An 18,776-nucleotide genomic window follows, 5' to 3' on the forward strand; every position below is an offset into this window, starting at 1 on the left:
AGGAAGAATGGGGGCTGGTTGGCAGAAGAACCATGTGATTAGAGGGTGGGAACTTTCTTTCTTTTTTTTTTTGAGACAGAGTTTCACTCTTGTTGCCCAAGCTAGAGTGCAATGGCACTATCTCAGCTCACCGAAACCTCTGCCTTCCAGGTTCAAGCAATTCTCCTGCCTCAGCCTCCTGAGTAGCTGGGATTACAGGTGCATACCACTATGCCCAACTAATATTTTATATTTTTAGTAGAGACGGAGTTTCACCATGTTGGCCAGGCTGGTCTCGAACTCCTGACCTCAGGTGATCTGCCTGCCTCGCCCTCCCAAAATGCTGGGATTACAGGCGTGAGCCACCACACCTGGCCGGTTGAACTTTCAGTCTCACCTCTGACCTGTGGGGAGGGGAGAGGAGCCCAGGGGCTGAGTTAATCACCAACAGCCAGTGATTTGATCAATCATACCTACATAATAGAACCTCTGTAAGACCCTAAACAAAGAGGTTTGGAGAGATTCCAGGTTGGTGAGCGCATCCACACCCTGGGAGGGTGGCACATCCCACACTCCACCCAGGACAGAAGCTCCTGTGCTCAGGATCCTCCCAGACTTTGCCCTTCATCTGGCTGTGAAATCACCATCATCCTGGTGATTTCAAAGACTATGTACATGATCATTTAACACCAAGGCCTTTCAGTTCGTTGTCCTACTCACATCCAGTGACCTTTGCTTTTGCCACCCACCCTAGTGCCACTCTCTTGACCTTGTCAGGATTCAGATTTCATCACCTGAAATGACAAATCTAGGCATTGTACTCACTTATAGTTATCTTCCTAAGCCATTTCCAGCAACATCTGTTTTTTAACCTTCAATCCTTGACCCCTCCACAATCTACGTTCCTGTCATATCTCATGAAATAATACAAGAAACAAAAATATGGACAGATTAAGTAACCTGCCCAAGGCCACAGTGGTGTAAACACAGAGCTAGGATTCAGATCTGGGTGTCTCTCATCCCAGCCCATGGGCTTCATTACCATAAAATGTCATCTCTCTATATCTACCTTTTCTTGTTCTTAGAAAGAATTCAGCAAAAGTTTGATAAATGGATGGGTTAGTGGACAGATGGACAGATAGATTGATAATTAGATGTATGGATAGACAGATGAAGAAATAGCACTTTGTACCAACTTACAGTATTGATCATATAGTAACTTCTACTAGTTACTTAGGTACTTTTCTTGATTTTCCTACTGGCTTATTGAGCAACTTGAACGCAGAAATCCACTGTGTTTAACTAGCAGTAGTAGCTTGAGAATGTTTCAAATGTAGAAACCATAAAAGGAAAGAAAGATAAATTCAGCCACATTAAAAAAGACTTGCACGGGGGAAAAAAACCTTAAGTGCAATGTCAAGAGACAAATGACCAAATACAAATGAAAGAAGAAAAATATTTACAACTACCATCAAAATCAGAGGGCTAATTACCTTTTACATAGAGCTCTTACAAATAAGAATTTATCAACCACCAATAAGAAAATTGGGCAGAGGTATCTCAGCAGACATTTCATAGAAAAAGAAATACCAAATGTCTCTAAAGTATATTAAAAGATACTCAGTCTCACTCTCATGGAGAAAATACAAATTAAAATAACACTGGCATACTATTTTTCCCTATCAGATTGACAGAAATCCAAACGTTTGATAACACAGTGTTGGTAAGTGTGTGAGGAAATAGGCACTCCCATATACTGCTGATGGGAATGCCAATTAGTACTCCTCCTTTAGAAGAGTAGGGATTTGAGAATTTCCTCCAAGATTACAAGTGTACATTCTCTTTGAGCCAGCAATTCTGATGTTAGAAATTTTACATATATACTCATGCATATGTGAAATGATATATGCATATACACATTACATCAATGTTTTAGAAACATTTGCTTCAAATTTTAGAAACAAACCAAATGTTCATCAATGGAAGTTAAGTTAAATAAACTGGCTACATTCATACAATAGAACACTGTGCAGCCATTAGTAGGGGGTGGGGTGCGGAAGGGAACTTTTGCTATTGGAATAATCTCCAACATAAATGGATACATTAAAAAAAAAAAGCTTGGCCAGGCATGGTGGCTCATGCCTGTAATCCCAACACTTTGGGAGGCCGAGGCGGGTGGATCATGAGGTCAGGAGATTGAGACCATCCTGGCTAACACGGTGAAACCCCGTCTGCACGAAAAGTACAGAAATTAGCTGGGTGTGGTGGCAGGCGCCTGTAGTCCCAGCTACTCAGGAGGCTAAAGCAGGAGAATGGCATGAACCCGGGAGGCGGAGCTTGCAGTGAGCAGAGATCATGCCACTGAACTCCAGCCTGGGCGACAGAGCCAGACTCTGTCTAAAAAAAAAAAAAAAAAAAGCTTGATGGTGCCCATCTCATGTCAGCCAGGAGCAAAGCAACCCCTTGTTTATCCCAGCTTGGCTTCTGGTCTATGCCCATGCCTGGTTTATGCTTTGGACACATAGATTACTGATTTTAAAAAACAAAAATAAATTTAAAATAAGGTACAGAACAGTGTGTACAATATGCCATTATTTGCACAGATTGGGGAAGAATAAATACATTCTTATTTGCTTTTTATGCAAAGAACATCTCTGGAAGAATACATCAATAAGCTAGTAAAGGTTGTTTCTGGAGAGAGAAACTAGATGTCTGGAAACCCGGGGCAAGAGGGAGACTTTTCCCTGTGTTTTAAAAATTTTGAGCCAGTAAGTGTGCCATCTACCTAAACAATTACCTACATTTAAAAATGTTTAAGAAGAGGATGGTGAGAATGAAAGGAATTCTGGACTAGACAAAGAATCTGGATTATGGTCCTAATTGTGGAGATTTGTAGCTTCATGTTCAGGGACAGCCACAACTTCCGCCTCCTTTACAGGAAAGTGGACGAAATGTCATAGCCGGAAATGGATGTGCTTCATAAACTACAAACTAATGCGCAAGTGTCAGTGTCCTTATTTCCCTGAGTCAGCCTATTCAGCATAGCTCCTTGAATATATTAGGTGCTCAGTAACTGTTTTAAAGGAGTGATCTTATCGAATTTCTCCTGCTTTAAAAATACCAGAGCCAAGAGTCAGGTGATTTTTGTCTTCTCCCTCTCCTTTATGACTCTTAATTGCCTCTGTTTTGACATTTCCCAGCAGAAAAGACCTACCTCCTACCTCTTTCTCACAGCTGCTCCAAACCCTTCACATCAGTGGAAGCCCAGCTCAAGTCCCAGTTTCCTGAATGAAACTTTCGTAACAAGTCAGTCTTCATTCTGATTAATGGGGGCTGAGACCTAACCCACAGGTTGCTTGCCAAGCTGTGGGCTCTGGCTCAGAACAGCAATGGCCCCAAGGAAGTGAACGGATCCATCCTAATTTGCACAAAGGTGTCAGAGGGGCCTGCAGGTTCTACATGGATGTCTCTTTCCTAAATCACTGTCTCATTTATTACCATTTCATTTTTGCCAACTTCCCTGGCTTTGGCTCATATTTAGCTCCATGAGGGATAGGACTATGTCTTTCTGTCTTTCCATACTCTCCTGTACCTAGCCCACGGCTGGGCACCTTAAACCACTCTCTAAGGGTCTCCAACTAAGTCCTAAACTCAAATCCCAGCGATATTTTCTCAATTCATATCCAAACTGATGACTCAAACGTTAGATCATCAGTAGTCCCCTCCTTAAAATTCTCCTCTCCACTGGCTCCTGGGTTCCCTCTCACTTATTTGATCATTCATAAAACGAGATCTAGTGCAGCGAGGTGGAGCTACGTGGACTTCACAGGCAGAGTGGCCGGATTCAGATTCCCATTGTACCGATGCACAGTTGTTAGCACTATGCGTATCCTGTAACCTCCCTGAGGCCCGATGCCATCCTAGTATTGATATCCCTATTGAGTTTAAACTTCTTTGCATTCTTAAATGTTCCATCACTACCTCAAGTTCAATGTACCTTCTAATTATTCTTGCCTGGATTATCTGCCACCCTCCCCAGAACCGGCAATGGACAGGGTCATTCAGTTGTTTTCGGCAGCTGTCTCTTGGTGGGCAGTAGGTGGCGCTGTCTTTCAAGACAGGACACCGCTTCTCTTCACCTCGGGAAGTTGAAGCATTGTTGCCAAGACTCCAAGGCACTGGAATATTTCTTTTTTTAAATGGTGGACTAAAAACTGGTAACGTAATTCCTCAGGGCAAGAAACATCTGGCTGTGAAAAGCTAGTCATGAAATATGTAGATTGGAGACGGAAGGAGAGAGAAGGGAAGGGGAACATAAAACTGTGTAAGAGGAAGAGGGGTGGCCCAGGAGAGAGACAGAGCCTGCGGGGCTGCAGAAGGCAGGCGACCAAGGAGGAAAGTTTATCAGTGAGAAATGTCTTGGGCAGAAATAGCGAGGGAATGTTTAAGAAAGGAAATGACTAATATTGGACCTTAAGTTGTCTGCTCTGGGATTGTGTCCTCTGATGAAACCTGTCCTGTAACCCAGCACTCAATACCTTTTAACCCTAGACTTCCAGGAAACAAGCAGTCAATCTGTCATGCACAGTGACTTGAGTGAAAGGAAATTTAGAGAAATCACAGGGAAGGTGCTATGCTCTATGTTTGATGATGCAGTTCTCAGAAAAACAGGGTTGGGGAGGGGCAGGGGTCCAAGATCTGAGATTCAGGAGGCATGGGAGACTCAGCAGAGCCCTTGGGAGCTGCTAGTGAAAGCAACAAGTTATTGGTGGAAACCTCTGAATTCCACCCAATGGCGTGGAGGAAACAACCTCCAATACAGCATGACCTCACTTATACTTGGAGTGTAAAAAAGTTAACTCGAAGAAGCAGACAGTATTAATACAATGGTGGTTACCAAAGTCTGGTTGTTAAGGAATCCTTATTTCAAGTCCTACAAAACAGCTGCTCATGAGAAGCACACCCAGATGGACCCGTGTGGACATTTTAGATGGCGAGGTTGTAGAAAGCAATGAATCTATCCCAAAGTGGAATGCGTATGAGGGGCTGGCTTATGGTAAACACTTAACTGGACACACCTATTTCTACAAAAGGATAGGGTTACACAATCAGCCACTTCCCTGTAATAGGGGAATTTATGAGCTTCCAACTCCAAACTGAGGCACAGGGAAGAATCAAAAAGGGGTAAGTAAATACAGAGAGTGATGTTTGGTGAGACAGACAGTAAGACTCAGCCTGAAGTGGGACCCCAGTGGAGAGACTTCAGGGACAATCCTGTTGCAGTCGTGAAGTGAGGAAGCTCTACCATTAAGTCCATCCCTTGCACTGGCCCTTTCCAAGACCCTGGAATTCCAGACCCTGGAATTCCAAGCAATGTGTTCAATATGGTCATGCTAAGTGTTTTGTAAACTGCAAAAGTAGGCCGGGCGCGGTGGCTCACGCCTGTAATCCCAGCACTTTGGGAGGCTGAGGCGAGCGGATCGCCAGGTCAGGAGATCGAGACCATCCTGGCGAACATGGTGAAAGCCCGTCTCTACTAAAAATAGAAAAAACATTAGCCAGGCCTGGTGGCGGGCGCCTGTAGTCCCAGCTACTTGAGAGGCTGAGACAGGAGAATGGCATGAACCCGGGAGGCGGAGCTTGCAGTGAGCGGAGATCTCGCCACTGCACTCCTGCCTGAGCAACAGAACGAGACTCCACCTCAAAAAAAAAAAAAATTTGCAGAAGTAACATATTTTAATCACGATTAGGATTACTGCCTCCTTCCATGCCAACTTCCCTCTGTCACAGTTTCTCTTGTATCAGGTAGCATTTGGGGGATCTAGCTAAGGGGAAATTATGTTGGGATTACATTGTTTGAGCTTACTAGGACATGTGGTTCATAAGCATTTCCATATATAGTCAAGTTATTGCTACCTGTCTCAGTGTAGAAGTGGCTTGTAGGAAGCACCACCCACTGAGATAACTCACCTGACATCAGAGACTAAAGTGAAAGGTCAGAGATCTGTCACAATAAGAATGTATGCTGTGACATGAGGCACCAGAAGTCTGTGGACAGTGAAGCCAATAAATCCTTTTAACCCCTAGATGTAAAAAATTATAAGCGTAGTACTCAGTCTCATCAAAGTCTAGTCAAAATGGAAGTTCTCTTCTTTAGGAATATACTTAACAATTATACATATACAATTATACATACATCATGAAATAAAATGACTCTTACATATTTGCACATGAAATTAATAGAAGTTATTCTGACATCAAAAAGGGAATTGAAAGAAGAAAAAACAGTTTGGTTCCAGCCAAAACCAGCAACTTATTGAAGGGAAGGGATACATTTTAAATACAATAGATGCCTAGATTGTTTGACAATCACTTGATGAAGAATGAACCGCATAAACACATTAAAACTTTAAAAAATTGTTGTTTTGGCATAGACAAACAATTTCATACTACAACTTTACAACAAGGACTTAACAAAAAACAGGCCAATGACTTTTAGCAACTTAAAAGAGTATTTAAGATTAGTCACTGCCCAAGAAAACTTGAAATGCCCTGCAATCTCAGGCTTACATAGGAAACTCTTCACAGAGGCTTCTCCAAAATTAATAGCACTAAAAATTTGCATATTATTAACAATAACGATTGTGAAACAGATATTAACTTTTCTAAACTTTCAATAAAAACTTTTTTTGCTTAACTATGCCGGACGAAATACCAACTTATTCTCACCCAGGAAAATATATTAGAAAAGTGTTGTCAAGTGAAGAGGGAATCAAAAAATACAAAGGGGAAAATATAGGGGTGGTTCAAACAGTTACCAGAACTTTTTTTGGATTTTTTGATGTTTGTGATATGTCAGTTTTTAAACATTTATCATTTGCTGTCACTGCTTTTCCTCATTCTAAGTCATATTTGCATTTATTCTTAATTTTGTCAAATTTTGTATCCTTTTTCTTCTTCTTTTTTTTTTGAGATGGAGTCTTGCTCTGTCGCCAGGCCTGAGTACAGTGGCACGATCTTGGCTCACTGCCTCACTGCAACCTCCGCCTTCCTGGTTCAAAGGATTCTCCCGGCTCAGCCGCCCTAGTAGCTAAGATTACAGCCACGCGCCACTGCCCAGCTAATTTTTTGTATTTTTAGTAGAGGCGGGGTTTCACCATGTTGGCAAGGACAGTCTCGATCTCCTGACCTCGTGATCCACCCATCTCGGCCACCCAAAGTACTGGGATTACAGGCGTGAGCCACTGCGCCCGGCTGTATCCTTTTTCTTGAAAAGGTCCAACACCGTGTAAGCTTTCAAGCCCCACAAACCTGGGCCATCTCCCCGCCCCAAGAGAGTTCTCCAGCAGTGGGAGTGGCCCAGACAGGCTCCCCAGATAGGGCCGGTTTCCAACAGAAGCCCTAAGGAGAGCTGAACTGGAAAACAAGTCTCTTAGTAGCGCTGGTCCTATGTGTCAGGGCTCAGTAGATAGAGGAGGAACAGGTGAGCAGCAGAGCCCCTGCCCAGTGCCCAGCGGTCAGTTCCTTTGGAAGCTCTGCTGAAAGTTCGTAACCGTCCCGAGGGGCTGCGGCTCCGGGGCTCAGGCCGTTTTGAGTTCCTATCTTTGCGGCGGCTCCAGAATTCCAGGGCGCAAGGCTTGCGCTCTGTCGTTTGCAGAAAACCGTTGCCAACCGGCATCTGGGTCCTCGGGTGTTTCCAGCCCCACCTCCTCCCAGCCTTTCTTGTAACTAACCTGATCGAATGTGTGAGTTGGGATTTCTTTTAAAAGCCCACCTCAACTGAAATTGGGACAGTATAATCAGGATTCCCGCTCCCCCCACCTTCACCCCAATCGGTTGCTTTTCAAATACAGCGTTTCTAAAACGCCGCCAGTCACCCGGACGTGGGGGCGCGCTTCCGGCGTTCCTGGGCGCTGACCGCGTGGTCCGCGCCGCAACCTACCTAACGTTCCCCAACTGCCGTCCGAGCTGCCCCACTCTTCGCCCGGTCGCTGATGCAGAGGCTGTGAGGCCTCTCTGCGTACGAAGCCCATCACAGCACCTGGGCCTGCAGCCAGTGCCGGGCTGTCCTCTTCCCACCCCAAGGCGGTCCTCTCGAGTCTCCACACCGCCTCCTTCGGATCCCTGCTCAGCCAGCGGACGTCAGGTCGCTGGCTCCTCACTTGGGTCCTGCGCACCTCGGGCTTCTCACGGAGTAGCCGTCTCCATTCTACGGATAGGGAAACAGAGGCCCAGAGCCCCGCCCCTGAGAGTGGTCTCTAAATGCTAGTACTGTGGCTCTGGAAAGATTTACATTTTATTTCCTGCAACAAAGGCAGCCTCAGAGAACTGGCCTCCAAGCCTTTTCCGTGCAGACCCCCAATCCTTCAAGTCACTACAGATCAATTCAGTTGGCAAAAGCTCTAAGAACAGTACACCCCAAACCAATGGAATAAAAAAGTTTAGTTGAGCCTGCAGAACTCTTAGCTGGCTTACAGATTTCTAAGGCAGCATTTGGCACCTCTGTTTTCTGTTTGGCTCCTCTTTTGGCCTCTAGAGCTGACTGCGGCCCCAATCTCTTTGTCACATCCTGGTCTGCAAACTGAGACCTCTCAGGGGCCATTACACCATAGGGCAACTCCTTATGCCGTTGTCACACTGAAGCTAGAATTCTCAAAGCTGGAGCACTGAGGTGTCTGCATGTCAGAGGTCCCAGCCTGAATATGTGCACAAACAGGCTTTTTGTTTCTGAGCCCAGTGAAGAGGACTGCTCTGACTCCAGTTCTTCTGAAATATTAGATGTGTAAAATGCAAGGCTCTCTTCTAGCCCTGACTGGAGGTGATGCAGCAATGTGTGTATGCAAGAAAAGTCCATGTAAATTTTATACAGACTTTACTACTACAGAAAAGAGAACCCTTCTGAAAGCTAAGGCCCAGAGAAGAGCAAACTACTGAAAAACTAAGGCCTGCATCAGAAGGGCTTCTGCTTCCATTAATGGACTGAGTAATTCAGACCAAGCCTCCAAGTGAAGACAACCAAAAATGCTGGGTAAAATATTTTTAAGTATCTTGCTTAAAATATTCAAAGGGTAGTGAGGAATTGCTGGGCCAAAATTTGGGAAAGAAAAGGAACATGGAGGTGAGCCTGCAACTGGGGTTGCTTCTGTTCTGGGAGCATTTGTTGAAGAGAGTTTAAGAATCCAAGCTGCATTTTTGGCAGCCTTGAAAGGCTTAAAGGGAGTAGAAATGGTGTCCCAAGCCCAGAAAATCTCAAGTAACCACTGAACTTGTTCAAAGTGACTCTAAACTGCTAGTGTCAAAAACAATCATTCTGGGAAGAAGATAACAGCGTCTTAGGCCTCAAATGCATCTAGCAAACAAGCAAAAATAACCAAGCCCCAGAGAGGTGAGATTGCCATAAGAAAAGCAGAAACAGGCGGGGCACGGTGGCTCATGCCTGTCATCCCAGCACTTTGGGAGGCTGAGGCTGGGGGATTACTTGAGCTCATGAGTTTGAGACCAGCCTGGGCAACATGATGAAACTCTGTCTCTACAAAAAATGCAAAAGTTAGCTGGGCATGGTGGTGCACACCTGTAGTCCCAGTAACTCGGGTGGCTAAAGTGGGTGGACAGCTTGCGCCTGGGAGGCAGAGGTTGCAATGAGCTGAGATCACGCCACTGTACTCCAGCCCGGGCTATAGAGCCAGACCTTGTCTCAAAAAGAAAAGAGAAGAAAAGAAAAGAAAAGAAAAAACAACAACAAACAACAGAATCAGACCCACGGGGCTTCCAGACTCTGGGGTTATTGGGCATAGACTGTATAACAACGTATATGCTATCTTCAAAAGGATAAAAGCCATGCATGAAACATTTGGCAGAGAGCTAGAAATTATAGCAAGTGACATAGCAGATTTTTGGGGGAAAAGGAAATCTAGATTGAGACAATGATGGGCACTAGAGTTATAAAGTCATGGAAACTCAAGTATGGTGGCTGTGTTGGTCAATCTGTGAGCCTAGAGAGAAACATGAGAGGCTATGTGACCACAGAGAGAAATGGAGAGGATAGCTTCCTATTTTTCAGTTCAGTTTTTTGCTACTACAAAATTATATAACCAAAAATAGATGATTTTTAACTATGTAACTTAAAGGGTTATACATTCACTTGGCTCAAAAAATAATATATTAAAAGGTACACATTAAGTAGGATTGTGACCACCTTGCCCTTCATTCATTCCATCTACCACTACCCCCATCCCTGGCCCACCTGTACAAACTTTTGTCAGCTTTCTGTGTATCCTTTCAATGTTTCTTTATGTAAGTAGAAGTTAAATACAACTATATATTGGTATTTCTCGCTTTTATTAAGCAAGGTTTTGCATTCTAAACACTGTTCTGTCACTTAACAATGTTGCCTAAAGATTGTTGTCATTGGAATATAGAGCGCCTGTATAAAATGGCTCAGTTTAGTATGGCAACTGAAAAATTAGCTGTTTTGTGCCAGGTACCATGGTAAGTGCTGAGGGTGTCAAGATGAAAAACCATGACCATGGGTAAGAGCTTTTATTTTCACAATCTTAAGTGGAAAATTTTTCTAGAATTTGGCTTTGGGAGGGATTAGATTGCTGCCCCTGGGTACTGCATCCCACTGCTTCCCGTCCATCTGCAATGTGGACTCACTGGCATGGTTGGCCCGCGTTAGCTGGCTTTGTGCATTGGAGCAGCTGGACGCCAGCCCAGGAGTTTCTGGAAGGCTGGGCCCAGCAGTTCTGTGCCCATGCTGGGCCAGAGCACACCGCTGTCTTGCCGGAGAGAAGGGAGTATCAGCCTCTACTCCACAGACTCAGCAGAGGCTTGACTTCAGATGTGAGCTGACCTTGAGGCAGGACCAGTCTGACTCAGGAATCCACTTTAAGGTGCTGTCAGGTCTCTGTGGAGCTAATGAATGGAGCAGGGGACCATGGGGGCAAAGGGTAGTCAGACAAATGGAAGGAGAGGCATCTTCATTTGGAACAAAAGCTGTCTGTTTTTAAAGACCCCGTAAATGGTTCAATATTTAAAAAAAAAATTTGTTTTAAAAAACCAATTTTTAAAAACACTCTTGGGTTAAAAACATTGACTAAGGATATTTTACATAAATTAAATAGGGGAAGATTTGAATGGATGTTCTGTATAACTAACACAGAGTTTCTTTTCTGAAGAGAACTTTGGACTTTCGCCTATACCTGACACCTGAGCCATTGTTCTCTGATTAAAGGTGACATTTTTATCTATAGGAAAGTCATAATTCAAGATCAAAAAAGGAGCCCTTTTACAACGTTTTTACAATACCCCACCCTTGTGCCCCCACCCTCTACCACCCAACCAATCTCCAGGAATATCTTCTTTTTTTTTTTTTTTTTTGAGAGGAGTCTCACTCTGTTATCAGGCTGGAGTACAGTGGCATGATCTCGGCTCACTGCAACCTCTGCCTCCCATGTTCAAGCGATTCTCCTGCCTCAGCTTCCCGAGTAACTGGAACTACAGGCATGCGCCACCATGCCCAGCTAATTCTTGTATTTTTAGTAGACACAAGGTTTCACCATGCTGGCCAGGCTGGTCTCGAACCCCTGACCTCAGGTGATCTGCTCGCCTTGGCCTCCCAAAGTGCTGGGATTACAGGCATGAACCACCGTGCCCGGCCCCCAGGAATATCTTATATTAAATACAGGAGTTGATAGGCAGGCTTATCTTTCATTTCCACCCACATCCATCCCTCCTTCCCATCCTCTGATCAGCTGGAAAAATTTGGAAAGATGGAAAAGAGATTATTCCAGCACAGGGGAAGGAAGATCACTTGTCAGATTGCTAGGAAAAGCATACAATGCTCAGTTAAACTTGAATTTCAGATGTACAACAAATAATTTTTTTAGTATGTCTCAACTATTGCATTATTCATTGTTTATCTGAAGTTCACATTTAACTGGGTATCCTGTACTTTTATTTGCTAAATCTGACAACCCTATTTGGCAAATCTGGGTCACAGGGTATCAGGCCGACTGGAAAAGACAGTCAAGGAATGAAGGATAAGTTTAGATGAAAGGGAAGAGGCCCATGGAGGAGGAGTTGGACTGTATTCTGTAGAAAATGGGGACCAATTGAAGGTGTCAGTGTTTTTTTTAAGTAACATTTATTGTGGGATTTTTTTTAATTGTAAAAGCAAGTATGCTAATTGTACTATATTTGGAAAGTACAGAAAAGTATAAAAGAATATAATTCCCCTTAATTTCACCAACCAGCAGTAACAACTGTCGACGCCTTGCTGTTAACTGCCTGAAAACTGATGCCAGTTTTCACATTCTCAGGCCCATTTTGACAGCTCTATTGAAAACTGGAACCATATCGCCTGCTCTTCATGCCCCCTTTCTGCTTTATTTTTTCCTCCATAATATTTATTTCCTCCTTAGAACCTTCATGTGAAAAAAAAAATATTTCCTCCTAATGTATGATTCATTTGGTTAACTGATTTACTGCCTGGCTCTCAGTGGGTGGGACTTCTGTCTACTTTGTTCACTGTAATACGAGTGCCTAGAATTATGTCTGACACATAGTAATAAGTATCCATTGTAATGAACAAATAAATTATCCTTCTGGTTTCTTTTCTCGATTATATATGCTTTTGATTATTTCCTTATGTAACCATAATAGATTTGTTGCCCAACAGGCACAGCAAGTCAGTCAGCTGAAACCTGGTTGCAGCAGAGAAAGAGGTTTAATTGTAGGGCCACCAAATGAGGACATGGAAGGGAACTTCAAATCCATCTCCCCAAAGAATTTGGAGCTAGAGATTTTAAAGATTTTGGAGTGGACCAAAGTGATTGGCTGAAGAGTGCAGGGTGAAGTCATGGGACAGGGAGATGAAGAAGCTGTATTACCATGCTGAGAAAACAGTTCCTTCGTGGAGGTCTTAAACTAGTTGTCATCATCTGTTCTGCTGAAATTCAGGATCTGCTTAAGCAATTCTTTAAAAAAATTGTTTTTAATTTAATAATTTTGTTTTGTAGAGTTGGGATCTTGCTTTGTTGCCCAGGCTGGTCGCGAACTCCTGGCTTCAAGCAATCCTCCTGATTTGGCTGATTCTTATGTCAGAAATCCTACGTATAGCAACAACGGGGATATGACTGGTCAGTATCTAGTGTTACATAACTTTTGGTTTCAAGGCAGTGAGTCAAAGTGCAGCCTGATTAAGGCTTAATTATAACTATATTTCTGTCCAGAATGATTGTTAACCCTGTGAGGATGGCTTCACTTAGGGAAAATTTTTAGACATGAAATTGCTGGGCCAAAAGGTCTTAGGTGCATTTAAAAATGATTTTGGTATATATTGCCCACATACAGTCCAGAGGGGCTAAACTGGCTCACATTGCAGCTGCAGGATTGTGGAGTGCCTGCACTGAAGTTTGGAATAGAGGGAAGAGGAGATGAGCATGCTCCATCCAGTAGGAGGTGGAAGGGTCGGGAGACCCCTCGTGAAGAGCTGGAAACTCTGATCTGGGGTTGGGGGGATGGAAGGTGGGCTCTGCAGTGATATGGGAGTTCATCTGTGTGTTCTTTTGCCAGGACCTCCATAACAAAGTACCACAGGCTGAGTGGCTCTAGCAGCGGCAATTTATTTTCTCAAAGTTCTGGAGGCTGAGAGTCCAAGATCAAGGTTGTTGCTTGTGAGGCCTCTCTCCTTGGCTTGCAGACGGCCGTCTACTCACTGCGTCCTCACAAGGTCTGTCTTCACGTGGAGCATCCCTCGTGCCTCTCTGTGTGTCCAAATCTCTTCTTATGAAGACACCAGTCAGATTAGACAAAGGCCCACTCTGATGGGCTTATTTTAACCCTAAGGACTTTGACTTTTTTCCTTCTCTTGCCCAAATTTCTACCTAAGTGGCCTGGGGAGTGATGCTCTACAAACAGTAGAGTCTCATCAGAGGGGTTTTATTTAACCCTATATAATGTGGCCTACTTTCCAAACTGGCTCTGGCATAACATAACAAATAAGGAAAGAAATCAAAACATTTTAACCCCAAATATATTTCCTTGCCATATCTTGAAATTGCCCTGCAAAGTCGTCTCTCGTGGGGGAAAAATCTACATTCTATAGAGAATCTCCTTTTCTCTTTTTTCAGGTCCAGGAGATAATCAACTAAGAGTCTGGCACCCTTTTTGAGTCTAATAAAAACCATTTACAATCTATTCTCTCTGAAGCCTGCTACCTGAAGGCTTCCTCTGCACATTAAGAACTTTGGGCCAGGCGCGGTGGCTCACGCCTGTAATCCCAGCACTTTGGGAGGCCAAGGTGGGCGGATCACAAGGTCAGGAGATAGAGACCATCTTGGCTAACGCGGTGAAACCCCGTCTCTACTAAAAATACAAAAAAGTTAGCAGAGCTCTGTGGCGGGCGCCTGTAGTCCCAGCTACTCGGGAGGCTGAGGCAGGAGAATGGTGTGAACCAGGGAGGCTGAGCGTGCAGTGAGCCGAGATTGCACCACTGCACTCCAGCCTGGGCAACAAAGCAAGACTCTGCCTCAAAAATCAATCAATCAATCAATAAATAAATAAATTTAAAAAAGTAATAAAACAACTTTGGTCTTGGCTGGGTGCAGTGGCTCATGTCTGTAATTCCAGCACTTTGGGAGGCCGAGGCAGACGGATTACCTGAGGTTCGGAGTTGGAGACCAGCCTGACCAACATGGAGAAATTCCATCTCTACTAAAAATACAAAAAAATTACCCGGGCGAGGTGGTGCATGCCTGTAATCCCAGCTACTCGGGAGGCTGAGGCAGGAGAATCGCTTGAACCTGGGAGGCAGAGGTTGCGGTGAACCGAGATCGGGCCATTGCTCTCCAACATGGGCAACAAGAGTGAGACTCCGTCTCAAAAAAAAAAAAAAAAGAAAAAAAGAAAAAGAAAAATAACTTTGGTCTCTTTGGGAGGTTGAGGTGGATGGATCACAAGGTCAGGAGTTCAAGACCAGGCTGGCCAATACGGTGAAACCCTGTCTCTACTAAAAAATACAAAAATTAGCCAGGCATGGTGGCACACCCCTGTAATCCCAGCTACTTGGGAGGCTGAGGCAGGCGAATCACTTGAACCTGGGAGGCGGAGTTTGCAGTGAGCCAAGATCGCATCATTGCACTCCAGCCTGGGCAACCAAAGCAAAACTCTGTCTCGAAAAAAAAAAAAAGAAAGAAAGAAAAAAACGCCCTGTTTTTACTACCTCCAGTTTCGAATTTCTATTTTTAACTAAATAAAATCTAGCTCTCTTGTCGGGAGACTGGTTATAGGGTATCTCTGTGTAAGCTGTCCCTTGACTTCATTCCGACCCCACCGTCCCTGACTTATCTTGAAGCCTAAAAATCCTTTTGAAATCCCATGTGCATTTTACTTTTCTTATAATATTCTTTCTAGTCACACTTCAAATGCACTTTAAGTCATTTGCCTTGAGGCTTTCGAAAAAGATAGTGCCCATTCACACTCCAACCAGCAACGTATGAAGTGTCCCATTTTTCCACATCCTCGTCAGCTCGGGACATTTTTGAAAAATTTTGCCAATCTGATGAGTACAAAGTTTATCTCATTTTTGTATTTGTATCTCATTATTTGTATTTTCCTGAGTAGTAGGGAAGGAGTTGAACTTTTTCTTAATTTTATAATTTATTTTAAAATGCCTTTGAATTTCTATTTCTATTTCTATCCATTGTTCTTTTTCTACAGTTTTCCTGTTTTGACTAAAATATTTTATTTTGGAAAAACTTAATATAGAAAATAATAGAAAATCATATAACAAGCACCTTATAACCACAACCTAGAATTAACATTTTGCTATGTTTGCCTCAGATTTTAGAAAATTAAATTTTACAGATAAATTTGAGGTTCCCTCTGTCCATTTAGTTTTCTTCTTAGTTCCATTGCTCTCTCTCTCTCTGTCTCTCTCTTTCCTCCCAGAAGTGAATACTGCCATAAATTTAGTATGTATCCTTTCAGACCTTGTGTTTAAACTTCTATCACACATATGGAAACTGCAGACTATATGAAGTATTGTGTGTTTCTAAGTGTATGTAAATCATTGCATACTCATTGCCATTTTGAGACCTAGCAATAGAACTACATACAGATCACTGGTTTTCCCCCAGAGGTTTTGTCCCCCAGGAACATTTGGTCATGCTTGGAGACATTTTGTTTGTCCCAACTGGGGGATGGGAGTGCTACTGGAATCTAGTGGTAGAGGCCAGGGATGCTGATAAACATCCTACAGTGCACAGGAGCACCCCACACCAAAGAATTATCCAGCCTAAAATGTCAACAAGTGCTGGAATTGAAAAACCCTGATATAGTATTTATTCAGTATTTTGCTTTTATAAACAATACTACACTTAACACTGTTACATGCATCTCTGAGTGCACATGTGCAAAGTTTTCTCTAGAGGGGCCGAATCACACAGGGCGTAAGGAGGCTGAAGAGGCTACCTGGGTTCAAGTCCCCATTCCACTATTTACTTGCTGAATGACCTTTGGGGCAAATTACTTAATTCCTCTTGACCTCCATTGACTTGTCCTCAAAATGGGAATAATAATACTTCCCTATATAAATGAGTTAATATGCAAAATGCTTGGGACTGTGCCTGGCACATGGTAAGCATTCAAGAAATTTTAACTTTTATTTGCTGGTAGTCGTATTTTCATCATCATCATTATCATTACATAACCTTGAAATGAAAGTACACTGTTTAAATTCTACTAAATATTTTTAAATTACTGTAATTTATACTATCACCAGTAGGGTATAGGAGTACCTATTTCTCTATGTCCTTGGCTATATTTGATATTCCAGACTTAAGATATAAAATGATATCTTATTTTACTTTAATTGGCCTTTTCTTTTCTTTTCTTTTCTTTTTTTTTTTTAGAAAAGGTCTTCCTCTGTTACCCCAAGCTGGAGTGCAGTAGGGCGGCTAAAGTGCAGTGGCATGATCACGGCTCACTGCAGACCCGGCATGGTCATGGCTCACCCAATCCTCCTGCATCAGCCTTCCAAGTAGCTGGGACTGTGGGTGCGTGCCACCATGCCTGGCTAACTTTTGTATTTTTTGTAGAGACAGGGTTTCACCATGTTGTCCAGGTTGCTCTTGAACTCCTGCCCTCAAGAAATCTGCCTGCCTTGGCCTCACAAAGTGCTGGGATTATAGGCACGAGCCAATGAGCTCAGCGTGCATTTTCAAGATTGCTGTTTTCATATACTTATTGGTTAATTGGTTTTATTGCTTTGCAAATTTCCATTTCATTCTCTGTTCATTTTTTTGATTTACTATTTAATAAAAACATAATGTAAAAAGCATTAAAAAAAGAAAAAACAATGTATTTATACAATTAAAAATTCACAAAATGTAATATATTGTTCAAAGAAAAGCCTCTCTTCCACCCCTGTTCCCCGGCTAGTCAGTCCCTCTCCTTACAGACAATCATTGTTAGTTATTAGATTCTTATCCTTCCAGAAAGAACTTTTATGGATATTCAAGAAAATAAGTATATTTTTTCTACCCAAATGGTAGCATAGTACATGCATTTTTCTGCATTATTTGTTTTTTTCTTTCTTCACGTAACCACGTATCTTGGTCGTATTTTCCATTTGTAAATGAAGAACTCCCTGATTCTTTTTTATTTCTATTCAATTATAAAGCTGGGCTATAATTTATTTAAACATTTCCATACTGATGTACATTTAGGTTGTTTTCTAATATTTTGCTAATGCAAACATTACCACAAAGTCCAAAATAAATTTATATGTGTGAGTATATCTGTAGACTAGTTTCCCAGAGGTGGAATTTCTGGGATAAAGGGAACGAGCATTTGTAGTTTTGAAACATATCACATTATTTTCCTCCATAGACATGCTACCAATTCACATTGGGCCAGAAATGTGAACCCTGAGGCCGGGGAAGCTTCTGTAGCTGGAATCCTGAGGCAGGGAGGCTTGTGTAACATGGTGGGGCTGTTTAGTCTGACAACTGAGCTGCCTCTGGCCTTCACTGGCCTCTGAAAAGGTGTCTTATCCCATTAGTTTTGGCTGGTCCCCTCCAGATCTGTGCACCTGCTGCTGCATGGCTCTGTGTCTACTTTCTTGTGTGTGACAGCTGTCTCATGTGCATTAGAGCTCTGCATCATTTCCTTTTCTATGGCTAATTTTTATAAACTCTATGCCTCAGAATTGGCTTGGAAGTCCTTTGGAACTAACACAGTACCAACTCTCTCAAGACCCTAGCCCTTGCAAATTGGAGACTTTGGTTTCAGACTACTGAGCCTACTAAGAGTTTAAGATTTCCATTCAAGGGCTGGGCACAGTGGCTCACGCCTGTAATCTCAGCACTTTGGGAGGCTGAGGCAGGTGCGTCATCTGAGGTCAGGAGTTCAAGACTGGCCCGGCCAACGTGGTGAAACCCCGTCTCTATTAAAAATACAAAAAATTAGCTGGGTGTGGTGGTGGGTGCCTATAATCCCAGCTACTTGGGAGGCTGAGGCAGGAGAATCTCTTGAATCTGGATGTCAGAGGTTGTAGTGAACCGAGATCATGCCATTGCACTCCAGTGTGGGCAATAAGAGTGAAACTCTGTCTCAAAAAAAAAAAAGAAGAAAAAAATATATGTGTATGTGTATATATATGTATATATGTGTGTGTATGTGTGTATACATATATAAAATATATATATAATATATATATATAAAATATATATATATCCATTCAGTCCAGTGGATGGATAACCCGGGATAACAATAATAATTCTGAGACAGTAAAG

The 18,776-nt window shown here is 42.9% G+C and overlaps 1 pseudogene; it reads left to right on the forward strand.

The window, feature by feature from the left end:
- Positions 1 to 2,361: 2,361 nt before the first annotated feature.
- On the forward strand, positions 2,362 to 2,504 carry LOC112623987 (annotated as a pseudogene).
- Positions 2,505 to 18,776: the final 16,272 nt, after the last annotated feature.

Source organism: Theropithecus gelada, chromosome 4, assembly GCF_003255815.1.
Source record: "Theropithecus gelada isolate Dixy chromosome 4, Tgel_1.0, whole genome shotgun sequence".
NCBI lineage: Eukaryota > Metazoa > Chordata > Mammalia > Primates > Cercopithecidae > Theropithecus > Theropithecus gelada.